Raw genomic sequence first — 16,006 nt, 5'->3', positions numbered from 1 at the left:
GAGAGCTGTGTCATAGAGACATGGTTAGAAAGGTGTCTGTGTGTGTGTGTGTGTGTGTGTGTGTGTGTGCATACACATGTGTGTACATGAGGAGAAGGGTAATCGGTGGTGGTGTGAATGGTATAGAAATGTCCTGGTTCATCTGGCTTAGACCTAAGGCCTAAGGTCCCCACACTTGTCCCCCCACCCCCACCCCCGTGTGTGTGTGTGTGTGTGTGTGTGTGTGTGCGCGTGTGCGCGTGCGTGCGTGTGTGCGTCCACACCTGTGTAGAAGGTAAAAGACTGGGCCTGGCTCTGCGCCCCTTCCCCACCGCCTTCTTCCAGGACCTTCACCTTTTCACTTAGGCAGGGCTGTGGGGTCTTAGGTCACGCTGCCATCTGGATCATCACTTTTTCTTTTGTTTTGTTTTTCAAGACAGGGTCTCTCTGTGTAGCCTTGGCTGTCCTGGACTCACTTTGTAGAACAGGCTGTCCTCAAACTCACAGCGATCCGCCTGCCTCTGCCTCCCGAGTGCTGGGATTAAAGGCGTGCGCCACCACCGGCCTGGATCATCACTTTTGATAAGCAAGATTCAAGCAATGATACTCGTGCTGCAGGACTGTCATGGGGATGAGCTGGATGTGTAGGATCTAGGTGTGCGTGCCAGATGGAGAGTCCAGTGAAGTCACAGGCCATCCCTGAGAGCTGGTCAGTGAGCTGGGCTCCTAGAACCTGGTGCTCAGAAGGTACAGGGGTGAGGGGTGCTCAGGTGTGAGGGGTACACAGGTGTGAGGGGTGCTCAGGTGTGAGGGGTACACAGGTGTGAGGGGTGCTCAGGTGTGAGGGGTGCACAGGTGCTCGGGGTGCTCGGGTGTGAGGGGTGCTCAGGTGTGAGGGGTGCTCAGGTGTGAGGGGTGCTCAGGTGTGAGGGTGCTCAGGTGTGAGGGGTGCTCAGGTGTGAGGGGTGCACAGGTGTGAGGGGTGCTCAGGTGTGAGGGGTGCACAGGTGTGAGGGGTGCACAGGTGTGAGGGGTGCTCAGGTGTGAGGGGTGCACAGGTGTGAGGGGTGCACAGGTGTGAGGGGTGCTCAGGTGTGAGGGGTGCTCAGGTGTGAGGGGTGCACAGGTGTGAGGGGTGCACAGGTGTGAGGGGTGCACAGGTGTGAGGGGTGCACAGGTGTGAGGGGTGCTCAGGTGTGAGGGGTGCTCAGGTGTGAGGGGTGCTCAGGTATGAGGGGTGCTCAGGTGTGAGGGGTGCACAGGTGTGAGGGGTGCACAGGTGTGAGGGGTGCTCAGGTGTGAGGGGTGCACAGGTGTGAGGGGTGCTCAGGTGTGAGGGGTGCTCAGGTGTGAGGGGTGCTCAGGTGTGAGGGGTGCACAGGTGTGAGGGGTGCACAGGTGTGAGGGTGCTCAGGTGTGAAGGGATCTGAAGCTGTGGGTAGGAATCTGGCCGGGAGGAAGATTTTGGAGCTAGAGGCTGGGTTTGCCTTAGGCCTGCAGGGAGCCTGAGGTGGGCTGAAGGAGAACAGAGCTGGCCTGGGAGAAAAGATGGCTTTCACGGGGAGGAAGGCACTCCTGGCCTGGGAACCATTTTGTTCAGCCTGCAGTCCTGCAGTGTTGGGCCAGGGTGTGGGTGGCAGAAAGCAGAGTCTTGGTTGCTGGTGGGTTGAGTGTTTTGACGCTAGTGGTCAGGTTGTGGTCAGGACTGAAGGCTGAAGTGTCGGGAGGTGGTGCCAGAGGGGCAGGGCCTGGGCCATGGTAGCTGCTGGAGAGCAGGGCAGGTTTCCTAGGAGGAAGAACCCCTTCTTCACTGACGTGGACTGAGGCATCCATGTTGGGTGGCCACAGAGACCTCCTCCATCTCTGCTTGGGACACCCTGGCCTTTCCTGTCCCTGAACTTCCTGTTGCCCTGGTTCCTACTGTCCACAAGTGGCTGTGACTCCTGGCTAAACTTCTGGGGTGGGCCTGGGCCATGTATAGACCTGGGATTGGGCAAAAGAGTGTAAGCCTACTGTCACATGCCACACTCACAAGTGACATACCAGGGTCTCATGTGTGTGTGTGTGTGTGTGTGTGTGTGTGTGTGTGTGTGTGTGTGTGTGTGCTTGCCCCTGGCTCACCCACTCTGTAAGTCAGGGTTCTTAATGTGATGGTGACGGAGGGCGAGGGGAGGCTGGGCAGGACTTGAGAGCCTGAGAGAGGCCAGGGGTGGCGGCAGGGATTATGGAACGGAGTTCAGGGACCTCTCAGCTGGCTATGGCAGTGATCTTGGAAGTGGTGGAGCGTGCAGAGGCTGAGATCAGCAAGCTATGCCTGTGCCTTTCTCTGGATAGCAGCTGGAGTGGCCTCCAGCTCAGCTTGTGGAGCCTTTGGGATGTAGCAAGCAAGAGCAGGGCTTCCGGGAAGAACTCCTGGCCTCTGTTATCCCTGGACCCAGTGCTGAGGGGTGGGGTGTGGGAAGGCACCATCACAGAGGGCTCTCAGCTGCTTAGAGGACAGCGGGCCAGTGCAGGCCAGTGGGTCCGGAGTCTGCGTGACTCTTGGGAGTCCTGGGATGGAGCTGCTGGGAGCCCTAGGGAAAGAACGTCTTGTCCCAAGCCCTTGCTCCTCTGTGGTGACTCACAGCCTGGGCATGTGGGCGTCTATCCCACTACTGTGGTCCATCCCACGTGCTGCTTCCAGACAGTAGATATGGGGTGGGCTTAGGTGGGCAGGCAGGCTAGGAGCAAGGGTCAAGGAGCACGGCTGGTGGTGACGGTGTGGACAGCACACTTCTGGGGGTAGGGACTAGGGTCCCTGGAGTTGGTTCGGGGTTGGGCTCAGATGGGCTTATAGTTGAAATGTGAAGAGACAGAGGTACAAATGTCAGAGAGAAGTTGGCTTGAGGTACAGATAGGGACATGGTTCAGACTTGGGGTTGGGGCTGGCACTGTGCCAGGTGACACATGGCTCTGGATGAGGGGCAGCAGGCAGGGTTGGCTTCTATCAGACACCTTTGCAGGCCCTTTTGGGCTTTCTTTACCCTTTGGCTGGGTCTCTTTCAGCTGTGGCCTTGGCTGGGGACTCTAAGGGAAGCAGGCTCCCTCCAACCTGGAGTTCAGGCCAGGGTGCAGAAGGAGGTACCTTGCATTGGGCCCTCGGCGCTAGGTCTGACGTCACATGGAGCAAGGCCTGTGACTGGCCTGGGGTCTTGGGCTCCTCTCTCACTTGGACCTCTCCTGGGTGCTTCAGCTCCTCTGAGCCCTGGATAGTGAGGGTCTCAGGATGACCAGAGGTGAGGCTTGTGAAACTGGGCTTCACCTCACCTGAGCGTAACCAGATGGGCTACCTGAAGCCCAGACCTTCTGATCATGGTTCCCATACTCTGGGAGCCTAGCTGCACAGACTGGCCTGGGCCTGGGTCACTCCTTCATGGGAGAGTTTCTCTCCAGCCTGTATTACCCTCCAGGGTTAGCCCCTGAGGAAGCCAGGTACTAGAATCTGATGCCCAGGCTGGGGTGCACTTGGGTGTCCTGGTGGGATCTTGGCCTGAGCTCAAACTGACCAGGCTTCCCTGGCCCAGCTGATAGTCCCTCAGCCAGTACTGGTCCAAGAGGGGCTGCTCCTTTTCTTCTCTGCTGCAGGGACTTAAGCGGTGTGGGGGTGAAAGTGGGGTAGGGAGCGGGGTTGTGGGGGAAGCTTCTGATCCCCTGGAGTGGGACTATTAGATAGGGGTGGGGACAGGTGTGTCTCTGAGTGACTCAGGCTGGATGCCGAGGCCCTGAGCTGGTGGCTTTTTGCTCCCACTGGCCTGGCAGGTTCATGCCCCAGCCCTGAGTCACTAGGGTGTGGCCAAGCCACCTGGATACACAGTAGATACACACGGCTACATACTTGGATTAGAGCATTGTGTCCTGGGCACAGAGGGGCCTGGCTGGCGGCATAGCACTGTTGTTGGTTCTGTGAATGTTCCCAAAATGTCACTTAGTGACTAAGGGCTCCTGGGGCAGCATCATCTGGGCTCAGCCTTCCTCTGCCCCTTCCCTGAGAAGCAGGTGGGCTCATGGCTGGGCTGTGAGGGATGGGATGGGCTGTAGCACCCTGCAAAGGGCACCCGTGGGTTACCAAGTGCTGATTACTTTCGTGTCAATTCTGGGTGCTTCGAGCAGCTCTGGAAGAGTACCATGTTCCCAAACCATAGAGGAGGCTTTGGGCTTTGGGAGGCTATTGCTGTCCACTCACATCAGTGAGGCCCAAGCCAGATGTGTGGACATCTGTGCTACTGCCCTGTTCCTGCCCCCTCAGTAGTCTACCTCAAGGCTAGAACCCCTGAACACCCTCATTCAGAGTTAAGCTGGAGCTGGGGTCTGAGGGTGGTTTTCCCTGAAGAGTATTGGGGCTCGCAGAGCTGTCCCCCACTCCACAGGCTGGGGAAGGGCCGTGTCCTGTCTCGGAAGGAGCAAGCAGTGACTGTGGCCAGCGTGGCCCAGGGCTTTGAGTGTCAGGAAGCGAAGGGACCCTGGCCTGTTGTCCACTTTCTCAATGCATCTTGGGTAGGAGAGGTCACCCAGCCACCAGCTGACTGTCTTGCCCTGGTGGCCATCTTCTGTGTCTCAGGTCTGCCTAGAAGCTGGACAGACGTGACCTGCCATGACATCACTGGAGGTATCTTCTGGGCCATTTCCCTTCTTGGTCAGGGACAAGGCACAAAATGTGGGTCCCTAGAGGATCACCTCCTTTTTCATGTGTGTGCCTGGGCAGGTGGCAGGAGGTCCTGCTTGGCTGTACATGAGGTGTGAGGAGAGGTAGTGCAGGCTAAGGGGCTGCTGTGAAAGGCTCCACTCGGTTCACTTGCAGGGGCGCTCGGTGGCCAGAGCAGGCTTTGGGCCTCGGAGGTTGCCTATGGTGGCTGATTTTTTTCTGACAAGGGTCCCCAGCAGGAGGGAGGCAGGTGTGGCCCCTGCTGTAGCACTGGCCTCACCTTCTCCATCCGCACCCTCCAGGTCTGTCAGAAGCTCTTCCAACACAGGAGAAAGTACCTTATTAGGTAATAAGTGCCTTCTGCCAGGTGGGGAGAGGACCGGCCGCCTGCCAGACCCAGGCAAAGCCCAGCTTCTGTGGTGTCTCTGAGCTGGCACTGGCTCTGAGCCCAGCTATCCCACACCTGCCTGCCTGTGCAGCCTCTGAAGTCTTGCTGTAGACCCCAGGGGGCACGTGGGAAGGTCCACAAGGTGGCTATGTCACCCTGGCCACTGAAATGTAATGTGTGTGGACAGCTAGGAATACCTTCATTTCTCCCTCATAGGCCCAGGCCGCAGCAGCCAGGCTACTGATGCTCCCTCCCTGCTGGTGCTCATCCCTCCTTGCTGGTGCTCTCTCCCTGCTGCCTGCTGGTGCTCCCTCCCTGCTGCCTGCTGGTGCTCCCTCCCTGCTGCCTGCTGGTGCTCCTCCCTCCCTGCTGGTGTTCATCCCTCCTTGCTGGTGCTCTCTCCCTGCTGCCTGCTGGTGCTCTCTCCCTGCTGCCTGCTGGTGCTCTCTCCCTGCTGCCTGCTGGTGCTCCTCCCTCCCTGCTGGTGCTCCTTCCTGCTGGTGCTCCTCCCTGCTGGTGCTCCCTCCCTGTCTCTTTGGCCTAGGGTAGTAAGGCTTTCAGTAAGGCCTTTTTCACAGCAGGAGGGCTCAGGCTTGAGCCACACTGGCACAATCTCTTGCCTTCCTGATTTGGTTTGCTACCTGCATCACCCCCTTTCTGGCTGTCCCCCAGCTTCTCCTTGGGAGGCTGACCTCCCCGAATTCCCAGGCCACCACCTGCTCACCCAGTCCTTGGTGCCTGGAGTTCTGCCTCATCCTGTGCCTTGTCCTGTGTGTACCATCTCAGGGTGGGCCTGAGAGGTAAAAAGTGACACTCTGTGATGTCAGGGACCTTTGGAGCATGGTCTGCTCTGCGCTCTGTGGCGGTCTTGCCACAGGACTCTCTGGAAAAGGCTTCAACAGCTTGCATGGGTCTGCTGACAGGCAGGGAGGCCCTGGACTGACTGGCCGTGGGAAAGTGAGGGTGGGTGTAATTTCCCAGGAGCTGGAGGCAGCTGGAAGCTCAGAGTGTAGGTCATGGCTCCCTCAACCCCTTGCCCTGGAGCCTGGAGAGCTGCCTCCTCTGGCACCCACACGTTTTTCCAGGTCCCTTCCCTTCCCTCGGCTTCCCTGACCTCTTGACTTTTCACTCCCAGCATCTTGGTTACTGAGGATATTTTTTGGGGGGTGGCTTTCTATGTGGAGACAAGCCAGTGTGCGAGTGTGCCCTTTAATGCATAGAGTCACCTTCTCCCTCCCCACCAGTCCCCACATAGGGCAGAAGGGACCAAGCACCTGTGCTTATAACTCCTCCCACAAGCTTGGGGCTCAGGACCCCTCCCTCATGTCATTATTCAAGCAGGCAGTTCTGCCCACTGTCCAGCACCAATCTCCCTCCGTTTCAAGCCCTTGCCTCTGGATCAGCAGTTCGCGACCTTCCTGACCACGCTGCGACTCTTTGATACAGTTCCTCATGTTGCGGTGACCCCTAGCCATAAAACTATTTCTGTTGCTACTCCATAGCTATAATTTCGATACTGTTATGAGTCATAATGTTAACATCTGTGTTTCTGATGGTCTCAGGTGACCCCATGTGAAAGGGTCACTCAGCCCTAAAGGGGTTGCAACCTGCAGGTTGAGGGCCACTGCTCTAACGGCTGGCCTGCCTGGTGCTTTAGGCCATGGCACACCGGAGGTTGGCTTGCAGGTGCTTTCTCCTTGTCCCGTATGTGTGGCCCCATTCTGAGCTCCGGGGGCCACCCTTCTCCCATCTCCTTCCCCAGCCTGCTGGACCACGAGCTTTCTACCTTCGTGGCTCTGTTCTTCTGAGAGTGCCGCCTGATGTGCACACTCTGGCCTTGACTCAGCCTCTTTGTTGACACCTGGTGTCTCAGCTGTGTTTCTTGCTAGCCTGATGCCCCATGCCTCATGGTGACGGTGCCCGACACTAGCTGATACAAAAGCTGGGTAGTGGCCATCACCAGACTCCTCATTGGCGGGAGGCTTGGGGTGGTGAGCAAAGCCTTGGTGGCCTGGTACTGGCTCCATTCATTTTCCAGTCTCCACCCTCCAGGCCCTGTCGCCCTTCACACATACACTCACACGCATGACCCGTTGACTCTTTCTGGCATTATACATTCCAGAACAGACACTGTAGCTGCCACCCACTGGGACTTCTGGGCCACAGTCTTGTAAATTGGGCATCCGGCCACACGGGAGCTTGGTCTGCCTCTTTCTCCTGGCCTACAGGCTCCTATAGGCCTTGGAGAATTAGAGGGAAGAGGGTGTGTCCTCAGGTTACCAACCCCTTCAGTTCATTAATATGGCATCTTTGGGCCTGGACAAGGTACACTTAGAAGGTTCTAGAAGCCAAGAATGCTAAGGCATGAGAGGTAGATGGCATGACGACTCTTAGGGCCTGGCTTCAGAGGAGGACGGAGAGACGGTCACATATGGTCTGTGGACAACAATCCGTCCATGCAGTTAGTGAGCACTTACTGTATACTAACATGCGTGAGCCGAAAGGGCCCACGTCCATCCCAAGTCTACAAGGGATATGACTCTTAGCAATGGCCTGTGTCAACCACCTGTGGTGAGGACCAGAGAAAGGTGCACGCTGACATGTGCTGCCCCGAGTCACGCAGCTGTGCATGGTGCCTGGGATCTGATGCCCGCGGAGCCTCCCCAAGCACAGCACACAGTGTTGGCAAAGGGGAGGCTTCCGCTAGGGAACAGCAGACTGACAACAAATGTTTTTTATGTGTGTGGGTGCCTCGCCTGCCGTATGTACATGCGCCATGTCTGTGACTGGAGTTACCTGAGTTATGAGCTGCCATGTGGGTGCTGGACACCAAGCACGGGCCTTCTGCAGGAGTGACAAATGCTTTTAGCCACTGGGGCACCTCTCTAGCCCTTTCTTTTAAAAAGAAATTAAAAGACGTTTTATTCTTATTCTGGTTGTTGTGTGTATGTGTTCACACATGGAGATCAGAGTGTGGCGATCAGAGCATAACCTTTGGGGACTGGTTCTCTGTTCCCACCATGGGCTCTGGGACACTTGCTACTATCTTGCTGGCTGAGACAGCTCAGCATTCTGAAGCACAGTTGCCAGATGTCAGGGGCCAGAGAAGGAATCTAGGAGAAGCAAGGCCCACAGGACAGGGGGTACCAGGGGTGTGTGTATGTATACCCATGCACATACATGTGGGAGACTATGTAGACCTACTGGCTGACATACATGTGAGGGTAGTGGGACCAGGAGGGAGGCTACCCGGGGCTGGGGTACCGGAGGATGCCTCCCACCCGCCCTGTACTGAGGGGCTTCTCCCCGGCCTGCAGCAGCCCGCGGCAGGGCAGCCAGCAGGAGGAGGTTCCATCTCAGCTTTGGGAGTCTCCGTCCTCCGCCCCTGGGCGCGGCGCCCTGGAATGCCGCGCTCAGATGTGGCGGCGCCGCCCGCGTCGCGTCCCATCCCGTCCCATCCCGTCATGTCCCGTCTGGGCAGCCCTGAGTCGCCTCCCTGCCCAGGCACGCTGGCCGCGGGCGGACACCAGGTGTCTGGGGGAACCGAGGGCTGCGAGCCCGCCCCGGGGCCCGCCCTCTGCTCCGCCCCCACGGGGGGCCCCGGGAGCGGCACGCCGACCCTATCAGGGTTAAGCCTCATTGCCTGAATGGGGGTTGGGGGGGCTTCTGTATGGGATGGGAGCCTGGCGGCATGAGCCACGCCTAGCCTTTGCAGCTTCAGAAGCTTGCCACGTGTCCTGCCTCAGTTTCCTTCTGTTAAGGGGGTCATGGTCCTGGCTGCGTTGTGCTAGTCAGTAGAAAAAGCCAGTCTGTGCTTACCTCCCCACCAGACTACTAGTTAAACCCAATGCTCGGCTCCTTACAAAGGGTCCTTTCTTAACCATAGCCCTCCTTCCTTCCGTGGGCCGTGGGTTCTCAGGCCGGGGGTGCAGAGTGGGGCCGCACTGAAACAGAAACGCTGGTCCGTGCTGGCGAGCTGGCCCAGCCTCTCTTATCTGGTGGCCCTCAAGGGAAGCTGGGAGCGGCTAGAGGGGCCTGCAGAGTGCTGACCCCATGCCTCGCTGTGTCTGCCCTTGTCCAGAGTGGATGTGGGGAGGCACACCCCTGGCCTTTGGAGGTAGAGCCTCCCACTACAGCGCAGTCTCTGCCAAAGTAGCGTGGTGGGCAGAAGAAGACCACAAACCGTGTCTCCACTCGGCAGCTGGGTAAACCGAGGCTGGAGTCCCTCCAGGTACCAGGGAAGCAGAGCTAGGGCCTCTGACCTGGATCCTGGCCCAGTACTCTTCCGTCTCTGCCTCACACTGGTAGGCAGGTGGTGGCCTACCCAGGGCCATGGCTACCCAGATCCGTGCCTGGTCCCCTGAGCTGCCAGGAAGTGCCAGAAACTGCCTGTTATTCCCCAGGCTGGCCCTGGGGAGAGGCACCCTGCAGTTGCTCCTCCTAGCAGGGAGAGTTCCATGGGTTTGGGGTACATGCCCCCCCACCCCACATTTCCCCACCAGCTGGGCAGTGTACTGGGAAAAGCTGGGAGGCAGAGAACTACCCTGTCTGCCAATAGAGGTCGCTGGGAGGTCCTCCTGTTGGGCAGCGGGCTGCGTGGCTTAGTGCAAAGCCCTTTCTCTGCCCGGCCTTCACGTTCTCTCTCAAGATGAGGGGACAGGCTACACTCACGGTTCTGGGATGTCACCCAGGTCTGTGCCCCAGGGTTAAGCTGAGGTGGCCCTGACCATTTTTAGAGGGAGATGGCCTCAATTAGGGTGACACTGGCTATTTTGTGGCCAGTTTATTCCAGAGGACGAACAAAAGGGTGCTAGACATGGTGTCAGTTCCTGTCTCTGCCTGTCAGAGGATGAAGGTTCTAGAGCAGTCATTTGGGGTCTGGCCTGTTGGGAGCATTGCCCTTGAGGTATATGCCTCCAGGGGTGGCCTTGAAACCCTGGGAGGGGCCTTATGACTGCCTTGATGGCCCTGAGGCTTTGAGGTAGCACAAGAGCCATGGTCTCCACCGCCACCCCCATCCCCCCAACACAGGACAGGGAATTCTTTTCACGCTGGCATAGGACTTTGGTTGCCCAGGGGTGGTCTGGCTTGTCAGGAGACTTTGAGTCCTAGGGAGAGACACTTTCCAGTAAGGTGAGGGGAAGGCACGATGTGCCCGGACCCCAGAGCTTTGCCCTGTTGGAGCTACAGTCTTTGCAGGTACGGTTTGTGTAGACTTGGAGTTGAGGAGCAGGCCAGAGATCCCTCAGGAGAACCCTAGGCTCCCCAAGTCTCAGGGGCAGCCTCCCAAAGTACCAAAGTTAAAGCCTTTGTGGCCTGGAGATTAAATGGTCCCTAAGCTGTCTAGTTTTCTGTGACCCAGAGGAAGTGGAAGGCTCCTCAGGAATGTAGGAACCCAGCCAGGTCTTGTCCCGACAGGCACCGGAGGGTTGGGCGCCACGGGCTCTGAGCACAGCAGTAGCTAAGCAGCCTCTGTAAACAGTAGAACACACACACACACGTGTCCCCGAGTGTGTGCGTGCTGCAGGTCATGTGTGTGTGCCCGTGCTGAGGCCACAGCATTTCAAGCCATAGATGGGGGGCTTCTACCTTCCTTTCTGATCCGGTCACACACAGGCCTGGGGTGTGTCCTGTCACCTGACAGCATGGAGCACACTCGCTCTGTAGCTGGCCTGCCACATACATTGTCTGCCTCAGTCCTGACAGCATGGAGCACACTCGCTCTGTAGCTGGCCTGCCACGCACATTATCTGCCTCAGTCCTGACAGCGTGGAGCACACTTGCTCTGTAGCTGGCCTGCCACGCACATTGTCTACCTCAGTCCTGACAGCGTGGAGCACACTCGCTCTGTAGCTGGCCTGCCACGCACATTGTCTACCTCAGTCCTGACAGCGTGGAGCACACTCGCTCTGTAGCTGGCCTGCCACGCACATTATCTGCCTCAGTCCTGACAGCGTGGAGCACACTTGCTCTGTAGCTGGCCTGCCACGCACATTGTCTACCTCAGTCCTGACAGCGTGGAGCACACTCGCTCTGTAGCTGGCCTGCCACGCACATTGTCTACCTCAGTCCTGACAGCGTGGAGCACACTCGCTCTGTAGCTGGCCTGCCACGCACATTGTCTACCTCAGTCCTGACAGCGTGGAGCACACTCGCTCTGTAGCTGGCCTGCCACGCACATTGTCTGCCTCAGTCCTGACAGGCCTGGATGAAGCTACCCTTAAGTACCCACTCTTCCTGGCCGGAAAACTGAGGCCAAATCAGGTCTGTCTCACAGAGGAGTCATTTCACTGTAGCATATTGAAGTGTGTGCTTGTGAGCAGGGACCAGGGGTGTGTGCATGTGTAGAGATGGGTGGTTTGCTGGTGGTCTGTGTCTGTAGGATGCCTCCTTTAAGACGCATACACTTACATGACCCACAGGGCCCATATGTGTAGTTTGTGTGTAAGAACATACATGCATCCAGTAGTGCAAGCGTGTGATATGTGTGTCTCCCTGTACGTCCAGATGCTGTCACCTCCCTGTCCCACCATCTCTCCCTTCTCTGCTCTGCACACAAGTGGAATACGTTAATATGTGTTCATGTGAGGGTTGCCAGGCTGGTGCCACGAGGGATGAGTGATGCCACAGGAGCCTTTGAGTTTGTAGCTTGCCGGGAATGGGGCTGGGCAAGAACGGGCAGATGAGAAAGATAAAGGCACAGTAGGAGTGGGGTCTCCCAACCTCCAACCAGGGGCAGAGATGCATCGTGGGCTCCATCAAGGGGCCCTGAACCTGCCTCCTCTACCTCCATCTTTCAGGTCTTGCCTCCGGAACCTGAGACGATCCACTAGTGACCTTGCAGGGGGGTCCAGGGTCGAGACACCGCTGGGCTCCGCCAGCATAGATCTCTGTCAGGCAATCCTCCTCTGTCCCGGAGTGAATCGAGGGGAGAAGGGCACCCCAAGTGGTGCTAAGCCTCCTCTGTGGATCCCTAGGCAGCAGGTATGCGCTCTCTGACCATTGTGCTGGTGCAGATGAGAAAAAGGTCAGCAGGGGGCGCTCGGAGCCCGCAGATCGTGGATAGAGCAGGCCGGGCGTGCGAACGAGCGAGCAGGAGAGAAGACAGAGGACTCTGTGTGTGTGTGTGTGTGTGTGTGTGTGTGTGTGTGTGTGTGTGTGTGTGTGTGTGTGAGGGGCAGGAGACTCTGGCGGAGGAGGTCTGTAGGCACCTCACACATTTTCCCTAGGGCAGCTGTGCGGGCCCCCTGCCCCTGTACAGAGTCGCACACCTTGTCGGAATGTCACCGAGCTTTGATAATCAGTTGTCCTGAGAGGAAGGAGGAGACTGTACCCTCTCTAGTCCCAGGATTAGCAGCAGCGTGAGCTCTCCCTGGCCCTGCCCGCCTCCTTCTCTTTTGTGCTTCTTGATCCCCAGAATTTGACAGGCACCCCAGCTCTTCTGTGTCTTAGCACACACTCCCGGTAGCCCTGCATTGCATCTCTCAGTGTGGTTTCTCTTTTAAAATGTTTTTTTAAAATCAGCATATATTAATTATACACAACAGTGGGCTTAATTACATTTTGACACATGTATTGATTTTTTAAATTTTTATTTATTTACTTATTATTTGTGTATTTTATGTATATGAGCGCTCTGTTTTTCATGCACACCAGAAGAAGGAAGCAGATACCATCACAGATGGTTGTGAGCCACCATGTGGTTGCTGGGAATTGAACTCAGGACCTCTGGAAGAGCAAGCAGTGCTCTTAACCTCTGAGCCATCTCTCCAGCCCACATGTATTGATTTTGTTTGTATTTTTCTTCTCAAGTAGATCCCCTTCCACTTTCGTGCTCCGCCCACCCTCCCCCTTCCCCCCTCCCCCGTTTGTTACAAGACAGGGTCTCACTGTGTAGCCCTGGCTGGCCTGGAACTTGCTATCTAGACCAGGCTGGCCTTGAACTCACAGAGATCCACCTGCCTCTGCCTCCCTAGAGCTGTGATCGAGGGTGTGCGCCACCATGTCTCGCTTTTCCACATCCGTCTCTTGAGGGCCCAGTCCTATTCTGTGCAAGTAGCTGCAGCAGGCTTGAGTTCATGAGGACAGTAGCCACATCACCCCAAGAAGTCGGCGCCTCGCTAGCCCTGCTTCTCCCCGTTGCCGGGCTCTTACACTCTGTCTGCTACTTTGTTTCTGAGATGTTGCCTGAGTTTTGGAAGAGTGACACAGGTGTTTCATTTATGGAAGGACATCCAATAGTCATTTGTTCTCTCTGTTCTTGACCAGGTATGGCTCTATACAGCCACGACCGATCACTGTAAATAGCTGCTCCTCTGAGTAAAGTCCATAGCAGCGGCATCCTGTGGGCGTCCTGTGGGCGTCCTGTGGGCACAGGCATGGCTGTTTAGAAGGCCGTTTGCTGGGCATGCCATGTTTATTTAGCAAACCAATCGCAGACGTTTCCCCCACTAGGTCCTATGACCTCCTCAGCTAGCCGCAGGCTGCTGACTGGATTTGCGGGACCAGATGTGAATTTCCTCTCACGGAGTGGGCATCAGACGCAGTCCAGCATGGCCTCCTGATTGGTCTGGATTCTGAGTAAAGCATACAAGTGGGACCGGCAAGCCATGCAGGCTGCTCTGTGTGCTGGGAGCCGAGTTGGAGAGGGGTTCCTGGAAGGGAGGTGGGTATGGTGAGGTGGCGATGCCCTAGACCTGACACGGAGGAAGCAGATGAGTTGCCACCTCAGCCACTGGGAAACCTGAGCACCGTGGCAGCCCCTCAGTGGATGGTGTTGGGGAGCAAGCAGGGCAGGGAGGGCGGGGAGGGGAGTTGGTCCCTGGGATCTCTCAGACCTGAGGTCTGAAATTGGAGCCAAATGTGTGTGGGTTTGAGGCTGGCATTTAGCTCTTCCAAACCCATCCCGTGCGCATGTGTGTGTGTGAGTATGTGTGTGTATGTGTTGAGTGTGTGTGTGTGTGTGTGTGCTCACATGTATTTTCTGGAGGCTCCTGGGATGTGTTGCTCTTGCCTCTGCCAGGAGAGGGCAGTGGCGCCTGCAGCGCTGGCTCTCTGGGCGGTTCTGCTACTGTGTGGCTGCTCCAGAAACAAAGGAAGGGCTGGGTCACTTCTCTAACCCTCAGCGTTCTCTAAACAGGTCTCCAAGGATGAAAGGTCCGGCTTAATCACCCCAAAGTTCAGGGGACTGGGGCCTGATAGAAAGCCCATCTCCTCCCCTCTGGGGATTCAGGGAAGCTAGTCCAGGCTTGTGTTGGTTGTTAGCAGCATTATCAAACAACTGCTGTGTGCTGGGCACCATGCTAAATTCTTTTCTCATGCATCCAATTAAAAGCTACAAAGTGAGTCCAGGACAGCCAAGGCAACACAGAGAGACCCTGTCTTGAAAAACCAAACCAAACCAAACCAAAACCAAAACAACAACAAACAAACAAACAAAAACCAACGCCCTCTCCCCCCCAAAAAAGCTCTATCTTTATTTAACGTGTGTGGGTGTCTATCTTGCATGTGGATCATGGAAAACAGAAGAAGTACATCATTTTCCCTTAGAACTGGAGTTAAAGATAGTTGTGAGGCACCACGTGGGTGCTGGGAACCCAGCTTAGGTCCTCTGCGGTGTGGAGCAGTGCTCTTATTGGCTGAGCTATGTCTCCGCAGCAGTGCTCTTATTGGCTGAGCTGACTCCGCAGCAGTGCTCTTATTGGCTGAGCTATGTCTCCGCAGCAGTGCTCTTTCTTATTGGCTGAGCTATGTCTCCGGCTTCATGACACAGTTTTGAAGAGGGTCAGGACGAGTTGGTTATGCAAGTGTAGTTCAGCCTCAGAGAATGGCCCAAACGTCCCACCCGGCACCAGGACATCTCTGCAGATCCCAGTTTCAGTTGTGAGAGGGCGCTGTCCGATTGGGAGGGGTGTGCTGCCCCGGGAAAAGTCAGGGAACTGAAACCTCACCGAGGGCTGTCGACTGACTGTGCTAAAGACACACCGTGCTTGAAGCACTGGCCATTTCAAGCTTAAGATTAGACTGTGAGAGTGTTCCAGGACCAGGAAATAACAGTCCAGATAGCCTGTAACTGGGAGCTGATGCCGCAATGGGTCAGAATAAACAGCTCCCCCGTCACCCCTATCCTCCCCTTGCTCCTGGCTCCCGGGCTCCCACAGATCTCTGAGGGATCCGTGAAGCCTGTAGGATTTTCTCTGTCAAGCTGATTTGTCACTGCGGTTCCTGGAATAGTTGAAGGCCCCAGCTAGGAACACAGGTGGATGGCAGGGGATCCTCTTTTTCCAAGACTGGGTTTCTCTGTCCTGGACTTGCTCTGTAGACCAGGCTGGCCTGGAACTCTGCCTCCCGAGTGCTGGGATTACAGGCGTAAGCCGCTGCACTCGGCTTGGCAGGGGGATCTTTAGCTCTGTCTGACCCTCTGTGCCTACGCCAGGGACTTGACCTTTAGTGTCATCAGGACTCTCAGGAGCAACCATGATAAGAGGACTTGGCACGGTGGGGGCGGGGGAGGGGCATGGATCCTGGCTTCTCCGCCTCAGGCTGGAGCCTCTGCCGAGGTGAGCCCTCGTCAATAAATGCCCCCTGGTGGCTCTGTCTGCATTTCTCATCAGCTACGGCTCCCAGCGATCAACATTTGCTTGCTCACTCTCTTCCAGAATTTGACAAGTGCCAGCCATGTGCTGGGTACCTCAGCGGTCACCAGGCTGCAGGACCAAGTGACTTGACGTCTGTGCTCTTGGCCTGTATCCTGGTGGGCATTTCGGGGACCACCACACATCGCAGCATCCCATAGTTTCCCCTGTTCACCTCCCAAACACCCTGCGTGAAGATGGACAGTCTAGGCTGAGCTGGTTTACCCCCTTTGCATCTTTGCTACCTCTAATACCCGTCCTCTGACTTGGTCTTCCCTCTTCCAGGAAACCCTCCGTGACAGACTTCCCAGCGGCATCGCAGGG

This window comes from Acomys minous (genome assembly GCF_964271855.1).
Source record: "Acomys minous genome assembly, chromosome: 12".
In the NCBI taxonomy this organism is placed as follows: domain Eukaryota; kingdom Metazoa; phylum Chordata; class Mammalia; order Rodentia; family Muridae; genus Acomys; species Acomys minous.
The sequence above is the reverse complement of the archived record's forward strand: the minus strand, read 5'-3'. Positions refer to the sequence as shown.